Genomic DNA, 7,682 nt, shown 5'->3' with positions numbered 1-7,682 from the left:
CATGTGGGACCCTCCTCCGGTGGCCGGGGAGCAGCCGGGGATCGAACTGGTGCCGCAGAGGCCAAGGCCAGCTTCGCAACCCAGCACTCAAACGCTGCGCCACCGGGGAGGCCCTGAACTAGAAATTTTTAAGTCACAGAATACTAGAAGAAAAAATTTAAAACCTAGATTTTCACCTTATAGAAAGGAAACACATTTATTATGGAAATTAGAAAATAAGACTTCCCTGGTAGCCTCCAGGTTAAGTCTCAGCACTGTTACCGCTAAGACTTGAGTTCAGTCCCTGGCCAGGGAGCTGACCCACATGGCGGAGCAGACCTCTCCTGTCTCCCCGCTGTTCCCCTCAGCAGTAGATTTCAGTCGATCTGCCTGTTCTGTCACCCCTCTGTCTCTGGTGAATCTTCTCACTTCCCCCACCTCTGGCCTATACCCCAGTTCTTCTATGCAAAAATAAATTTTAAAAAAGAAATCAGAAAACGATGGTAATAATGAACTATTACATATCTATCCATAGTTTAAATAATTATTGTTACCATCCATAACCCTTTACCCAGCAACAAGTGCTGGTAACATAGAAGGACCTCAGAGGGACTATTCTAGATCTTTTTTAGCTCATGCATATAGCCTTGTCTACATACAGACCAAAAAAGATCTAGATTATATATATTAGATATTTAAATATGTGTTTTCAGTTGTTTTTGCTGAGTGGATAGTTCATCTCATGCTCACACATACAGAAGTGTCTTTTTTTTTTTTTTTCTAACGAGTCTCCATCCGCCCCCCAGTGTCCCAGGACTTAATGATGCTGACGTCGGCTGTTCTTTGGGTTTATTTTCGGTTCCACATGCTGGTCTTCAAACCCATTTCCTCTTGTTCTCTCCTCAGCAGAGCAGAGAGGTTCTGGCCTCTGGCCTCTGCCAGACAATCAATCCCCCTGATGATCTGAGTCCCATTTTCCAATTATTCTATCCATTTGAGGTTTCAGGCCCACGTCTCCTAAAAGCCAGCTGACTTGGCCACTGGACGAGCTCCTTCCCGACAGCAGAAGGCTGGCCCCAGGGACTTGGGGGAATCCCTTCTTTGTCTTCCTGTGCCTTCGTGGGGGCCTGCCCCAGGAGCACACCTGTGCAGCTGCCTGGTGAGCCTTCACTGGCTAGCGGGAGCCATGGCCCAAGGTAATTCCAGCCATGGGAATGAGCCGGTGAAGCGTGTACGAGGTCTCTGCCCACTCCTGTCCACAGTCATCAGGAAAGGGGTGGCCCAGAACAGTCTAGGGGACCACGCTCTGCCACTGGCAAGGCCTCCCTGGCAGGGACTTCCTGGGGTTTATGTTCTCCAGGAATTGGGTCTCATGGGTACTCTGCCCAATGTGAGTGGAATTGGGAGGTGGGGAGGGCCTCACCAGACTTTCCCTAGCTTTCTCATTTCTTCCCAAGGAAACCACATTTAGCCATGGTGGCACGGAGGGGGTGCATCACTGCACCCCTGAACCTGAGCACACAGCCCCACTCCTGTCCCCCCTCCGGACCCTTCTGGGAGTGACGGAGACGCGGGTGGCACCTCACTGTGAAGGGGCAATTGGCTAGAATGGCTTGTTTCCCCCAAACCACCAACAGTGAAAGAACATGTGGTGTTTCCTTAAGATGGCCCACCGCTTTGCCTGCCCTGGGCGGTGTCCTAGATGCTGCTTTTTCCTGGTGCATCAGCGCTCCCTTAAGCCCTGGGAAACTGAGGCTTGTCTGTTTTACCACAGGTTGCCATATGTGATTGAGAAAGAGAGAAGGTGGGGACAGCTGTGGGGGATGGTGAGGACTCGGGGTCCACAGGGAGAGGTTGGAAGACCCTGGGAGAACGCGGGGTGGGGCAGAGCTCTCTGACCTACATCTCACCTGGTGAACTCGGCCGACCAGAGGCTCAGGTGAGATGACTGTGCAGCTCTCAGCAGCTCCTGGACTAGGTAATTCTCCACACCTGGCAACTGCTGGGATCTTATTGCTGCTGCCTCCTGCAGGCAGCTCATTAGGTCACACTTAAACACTCACAGGAAAGTGCTTTTCTGCCCTCTTGACACACATTTGCCTTTTTTTTTTTTAAGATTCATTTATTTATGCATACAAGAACTGGGGTGTAGGCCAGAGATGCTGGGGGTGAGAGGACTCACCAGAAAGAATGGGGAGCAGAACAGGCAGATCTGCTGAAATCCACTGCTGAGGGGAGCAGCAGGCAGGCAGGAGAGGTCTGCTGTGCCATGTGGGTCACCTCCCTGGCCTGATAGAACTCCTGCTGCAGTGGCTGCCAATAGCTTGATAGTGCCACTAGGGAGGCCCTAACCTGCTTTTTAAAAAAAAAAAAAAATTTATTTATGCATACAAAAACTTGGGTACAGGCCAAAGGTGGCGGGGGGACCTGAGAGGATTCAGAGGACGCTGAGAGGATTCACCAGAGGCAGAGTGGGGAGCAGAACAGGCAGATTGACTGAAATCCACTGCTGAGGAGAGCAGCGGGGAGACAGAAGAGGTCTGCTGCACCCTGTGGGACAGCTCCCTGGCCAGGGATCGAAGGCGTGCTGCAGTGGCTGCCTATAGCTACATAGTGCTGAGACTTAACCCCTTGCGCCACCAGGGAGGCTTTAAGGCGGCCGCACTAAGCGACCTGTGACTGCTTCTAACCACTTCACCCGCCTGGCGTGGTCAGTCAGGGCAGCCCTGAGCTCCGCTTTGAGTCACCTTTGACCCCAAGCGCCTGAGAGCAGACTGAAGTGCGCCCTCGTGACGCTAAGGACAAATCTAACATCGCGAGTTCGTCGAAACAATGTTTTCAGGTTGATAGAGAGAGACGGAAGAGGAAAGGAGCCGCTGGTTTTTCAAATGGTTTCTGCGAATTCTGAGGCTCTGGCCTGACACCTGGGGCGCCCCATGCAGCCCCCTGCAGGACATGCCCACCCGGGATGGGGTCCCCAGGAGTGTAACGCTCAGAACGGCCGGCAGGGGGCAGGCGCGAGCCCGCGCCGTCTGCGGCCGCAGCTCCCGGGGCTACCTGCTCCCTCTCCCCCGCGCGTCTTTCTCTGATTCAGAGATGCCAGTTAGGGGGTCGGGGTCCAGGGCAGAGTGCCCAGCACATTCCGCCCAGAGTGTCCTGGAGGGGAAGCCCGCCGTGCTGGGTGGGGGGAGGGTGGGGTGCAGCCCTGATGGATGCTCCCGAGCCCCCCCACCCCCCTCCCCACCGGCACCGCGCGTGGAGGAATCACCGCGTTAAGGAGCGTTTCCAGAGAAGCGGCTACGTGCCAGATCTGAACAGTTCCTTGAAGCGAAACAATCTCGGCTGGGCTCGTAACAAAGAGAACTCGCAGTAAGTGTTACGATTTACCAGTAAATGACAGGAATTTCCTAGAATTCCATCAGTTTCCGAAAGCAGACAGAGCGATTTCCTGCAAGCAGCCGATTCCACAGAAGTGTCAAAACCCCTGAGTTTCGCTCGCGTCTTGGCTCTGGGACCAGGAGCTCCAGAACGCGCCCTCTCCCGCCTGCCCCTCCACCCTGTTGGACCCCAGTTGCCACTGCCCCCTCACGCCCCACGGTGGGGGTCCGCGGGCCGGTGGGCGCCCGGCTTTCCTTGTGAACCTCCACACAACTCTGGACACACCACTTGGATTCACTGAGAACTTGCGGAATAAGAGAATGTGTGGCTATGAAAAATGATTTTAAAATGTGACTGGGAAAGACAGGGAGGCTGGGGGCAGCATGTGTGGGCCCAGGTGGAGGTGTTCACAGTGCTTGTGCCCCTGCCACCCCCGACCTGCCCTGCCGCCACCCCCAGGATCAGGGAGCAGAGGAGCAGACAGTGACAAGTCCAAGACCAGACACGCCTACTTATTTTAACCCTTTCCCCACTAAGTCTTTTATAAGGAAGGAAATGAATCAAGATGGGCAGGTGGGAGTTGCCCCTCTTCTGCTTCTTCCTCCTCTCTGTGGAGACGCTCAGCTGCAGTGGCTGGAAGAAACGGAGCTTCAGCCACAGGAAGAGGGGAGCTCAATCCCAGGGAGAAGTCACACAGCCAGCGGGGCAGCTGAGGCCAGGGCCGGGGGGCCAGGGGGACAGCGGAGGACAAGGCGGGGCCCAGGGGAACTGTGGAGGACAGAGCTGGGAGGACCAGGGGCAGTGGAAGACAAGGGTTGGGGGGTGCTGGAGGGACCAGGGGGCAGTGGAGGCCAGGGACGGGGGGAGGGTGCAGCAGAGGCCAGGGCCAGGGGGACCTGGGGCCAGTGGCCGGCCTGGGGAGAATGGGGAGCAGCGGAGGACTGGGCTGAGGGGGACTGGGGGCAGCGGAGGACAAGAGTGGGGAGACCAAGAGCAGCAGACAGGGCTGGGGGACAGGGGTGGGGCAGAGAACAGGGCTGGGGGGACCTGGGGGGTGGCAGAGGACAAGCATAGGGGGACCAGGGGCAGCAGAGGACAAGGGTGGGGGGACCAGGAGTAGCAGACAGGGCTGGGGCTGGGGCCAGCAGAGGCCAGGACTGGTGGTGCCAGCAGCTGGGACCCTGGGAGAGGTATCCACAGCTGCTTCGTGGAGGGCATCAAGGAACAAGGGGGAATGGCCCAAGTGGCAGCTAATGAGAGCAGCAGGGGAAGGGCATGAAGAGGGTTGTGACCAAGGTGGGGCCTAGGGCAGAAATGGCACTCTAGGGCTGTGGAGGCGGGAGTGGCCACATCCAGTTGGATGCAGGTGCCTCAAACTCTCAGGCTCAGGGGCCAGCTGGAGGAGCCAGGCCACCCCGCTGCCAAGGGCATGACCAGGCCACCTACCCAATAGTCAGCGCCCGGGAGGGCAGGTGCCTCTCTGTGGATTCCTCCAGCAAACATAGCTCGGCCGAGGCTGCAATACCAGGAGAATCTAGCACCCTAAGGTGGGCATGTTCCTGGGGTTTGCCCCGCAACAGCGAGCTGTCTTCTAAGCCAGTCACTAACACCAGAGATGGTGATCAAGGGGGAATACCACTCAGAACACTCAGAACACCACTCAGAACACCACTCAGAAACACTGGGGGAGGGCGCACAGGTAGGAGGGGAGGCAGAGCAGAGGGTCACAGAGGAGGCTTCACCCCATTCAAATGCCACGTGACAGTAATTTCCCCAAGTCTTTTCATGCAAAATCCCCACAAACCCTCTAGTGGTTCCCTAGAAAATTTATTTTTTATTTTTGGGCAGAGACGCTTATGATAATAGAATCAATTTGCAAAACAAATGGTCAGGGGAGGAAAAAAAAACTCCACAGAAACCAAAACGTTCAGCTGTAAACAGTGAATTCAAATCTTTTTTTTCCTTTTTTTTTTTTAAGATTTATTTATTTATACAAGCACTGGGAACAGTCAGAAGTGCAGGAGGGTGAGAGAATTCACCAGAGCCAGAGCAGGGAACAGAACAGGCAGACTTACAAAATATGCAGCGGTCATGGCAGGAGAGGTCTCTCGCCCTTGTGTGGGACCTTCCCCGGCGGCTGGGAACCGAACGCGGCCGGGGATCGAACTGGCACTGCAGAGGCTGTGGGCAGCTTCGCAGCCTAGTGCTCAACCGCTGCGCCACCAGGGGAGGCCCTCAAATCCTTTTCTAATTAATTCATTCATTAATGCATACAAGAGGTGGGGTACAGGCCAGAGGTGTGGGGAAGAGGATTCACCAGAGACAGACTGGGGAGCAAAACAGGCAAATCTACTGAAATCCACTGCTGAGGGGAGCAGGGGGGAACAGGAGAGGTCTACTGCACCATGTGGGTAGCTCCCTGGCCGCGGATGGAACTTGTTGCTGCAGTGGATGCCAATAGCTTTAGAATGCTGCAACTTACCCCATTGTGCCATCCAGGGATGCCACAGTGACTTCAAATCTTATCTGAAATATACTGTCATGCACACAAACCCCTCTGGTTAATTCTCAGCGAGATGTTGAGTGGGAGGTAAAGGAATAACTCATGTTTGCTTGTGATTTTGCTAATGTTTCAAGATCATAGTGAAATCAAATTTATTTTTACCCAAGTATTACATGCGCATGGTTTAAAAAAATCAAATATATAAGGTTTTTTCAAAGCAAATAAAGTTTTAACTGACTGTTCTCTACGCAGCCATAAAACCCATGGAGAAAGGCCCAGATGAGACTTCTGTTTAGTATTAGAGAATGTTTTTGTTCCCTCAAAATCTGTTGCAGCCCTAATGACCTAGTATGGCTGTGTGGAGATGGACCTACCAGCTAATTCAATTAAGTGAGGTCATGGTGGGGGGTGGGGGGTGGGGGGGCTTATCTCACAGATCAGCGTCCTTATTTAAAAAAAACACCAGAGGAGAGACGGATCAACATGGTGGCAGTGAAACGCTAAGAGTAAGTCCTCCCACCAAAAAAAAGTTAACAGAAAAGTGGCAGGTCCCTGAGAGAACATGGGCGACTCTGGCAAACTGCCTGAAAAGGAAAGTTGCCATAGAAGAGGAGGAGAAGAGAGGAATGCATCAGAACCCTGCTACCCTCCCCCACCCACAAAGCCCGCATACTCCCACCAACAGAAAGGAGAAAAAAAAAAAACAAAAACAAACTACAGATCAAGTGGGACAGTGAGTGGAAAGGAACTATGGCAGGCACTGCACCCCGCAAATGGGAACTATGGAGAACCAAGAGGGAATCACCATGGAGGTAAGCAAATTGCTCCAGGCGCCATTAGAGGAAGGTAAGGACTTCTCGAGAGACCTACAAACAGCTCACAGCCAAAAAGCACGTGCTTGAAAAGCACAGTGGATTATGTCTGCCCAGGTCCCCGCACCTGCAACCTAGTTAAGTGGGGAGACGCGCGGGAACTATCACTGAGGTGAACAACCCTCATTGAGTAATCAAAAACCAGGCGGGAGACACACCATCTTTAAAACAGGGAGCTTTGCGTCAGGATCTCACCAAAACTATGAGGAACTGACAAAGGGCTGTCCCCACAGTCAGAATTTCCAACATCCCAGAAGGAGCTCACCAAAGAGATGCCGGCCAGTACCAATGACTGTCCCAAGGCATAGGACAAGTCAAAAAACAAGGGCCTCCCTGGTGGTGCAAGGGGTTAAGATGCAGCCTATGAGGAGGTCTGCAGCCGCTGCAGCATGAGTTCAATCCCCGGCTAGGGAGCTGCCCACATGGCGCAGCAGGCCTCTCCTGGCTCACCCGCTGCTCCCCTCATCAGTATATTTCAGCCAATCTGCCTGTTCTGTTCCCTTCTCTGTCTCTGGTGAATCCTCTCATCCCTCCACATCTCTGGTCTGTATGTATGCATAAGTAAATAAATCTTTCAAAAAAAAATCAGAAAACAAGCAGCAGGGTGAAGAAAAACTACAAGCAACCAAGCAAGTCCTCAGGAAAAGGCCATACCTCAAAAAGAAAATTAACCACCAGACTGCAACAACAGTGACTTGGAAGAACTTCTGAGCCTTCCCGATAGAGAATTTAAAATCGCCATGATTAAAAAACTGAAAGAAGTCAAAAATGATATGGGAAAAATAATCAACAAACAAGAATGAAACTGAGTCCCTAAAGAGGGAAGTGAAAGAAATTCAGGAGCTCAAAGGATTAATGGAGGAGCTGAAGAACTCTGCGAAAAGCAATAAAAGCAGAATAGATGAAATGGAAGAACGAATAAGTACTCTCGAAGACACAGAAATAAAAAG

Source organism: Talpa europaea, assembly GCF_964194135.1.
Source record: "Talpa europaea genome assembly, chromosome: 10".
NCBI classification, from domain to species: domain Eukaryota; kingdom Metazoa; phylum Chordata; class Mammalia; order Eulipotyphla; family Talpidae; genus Talpa; species Talpa europaea.
This window is presented reverse-complemented; position numbering follows the sequence as displayed.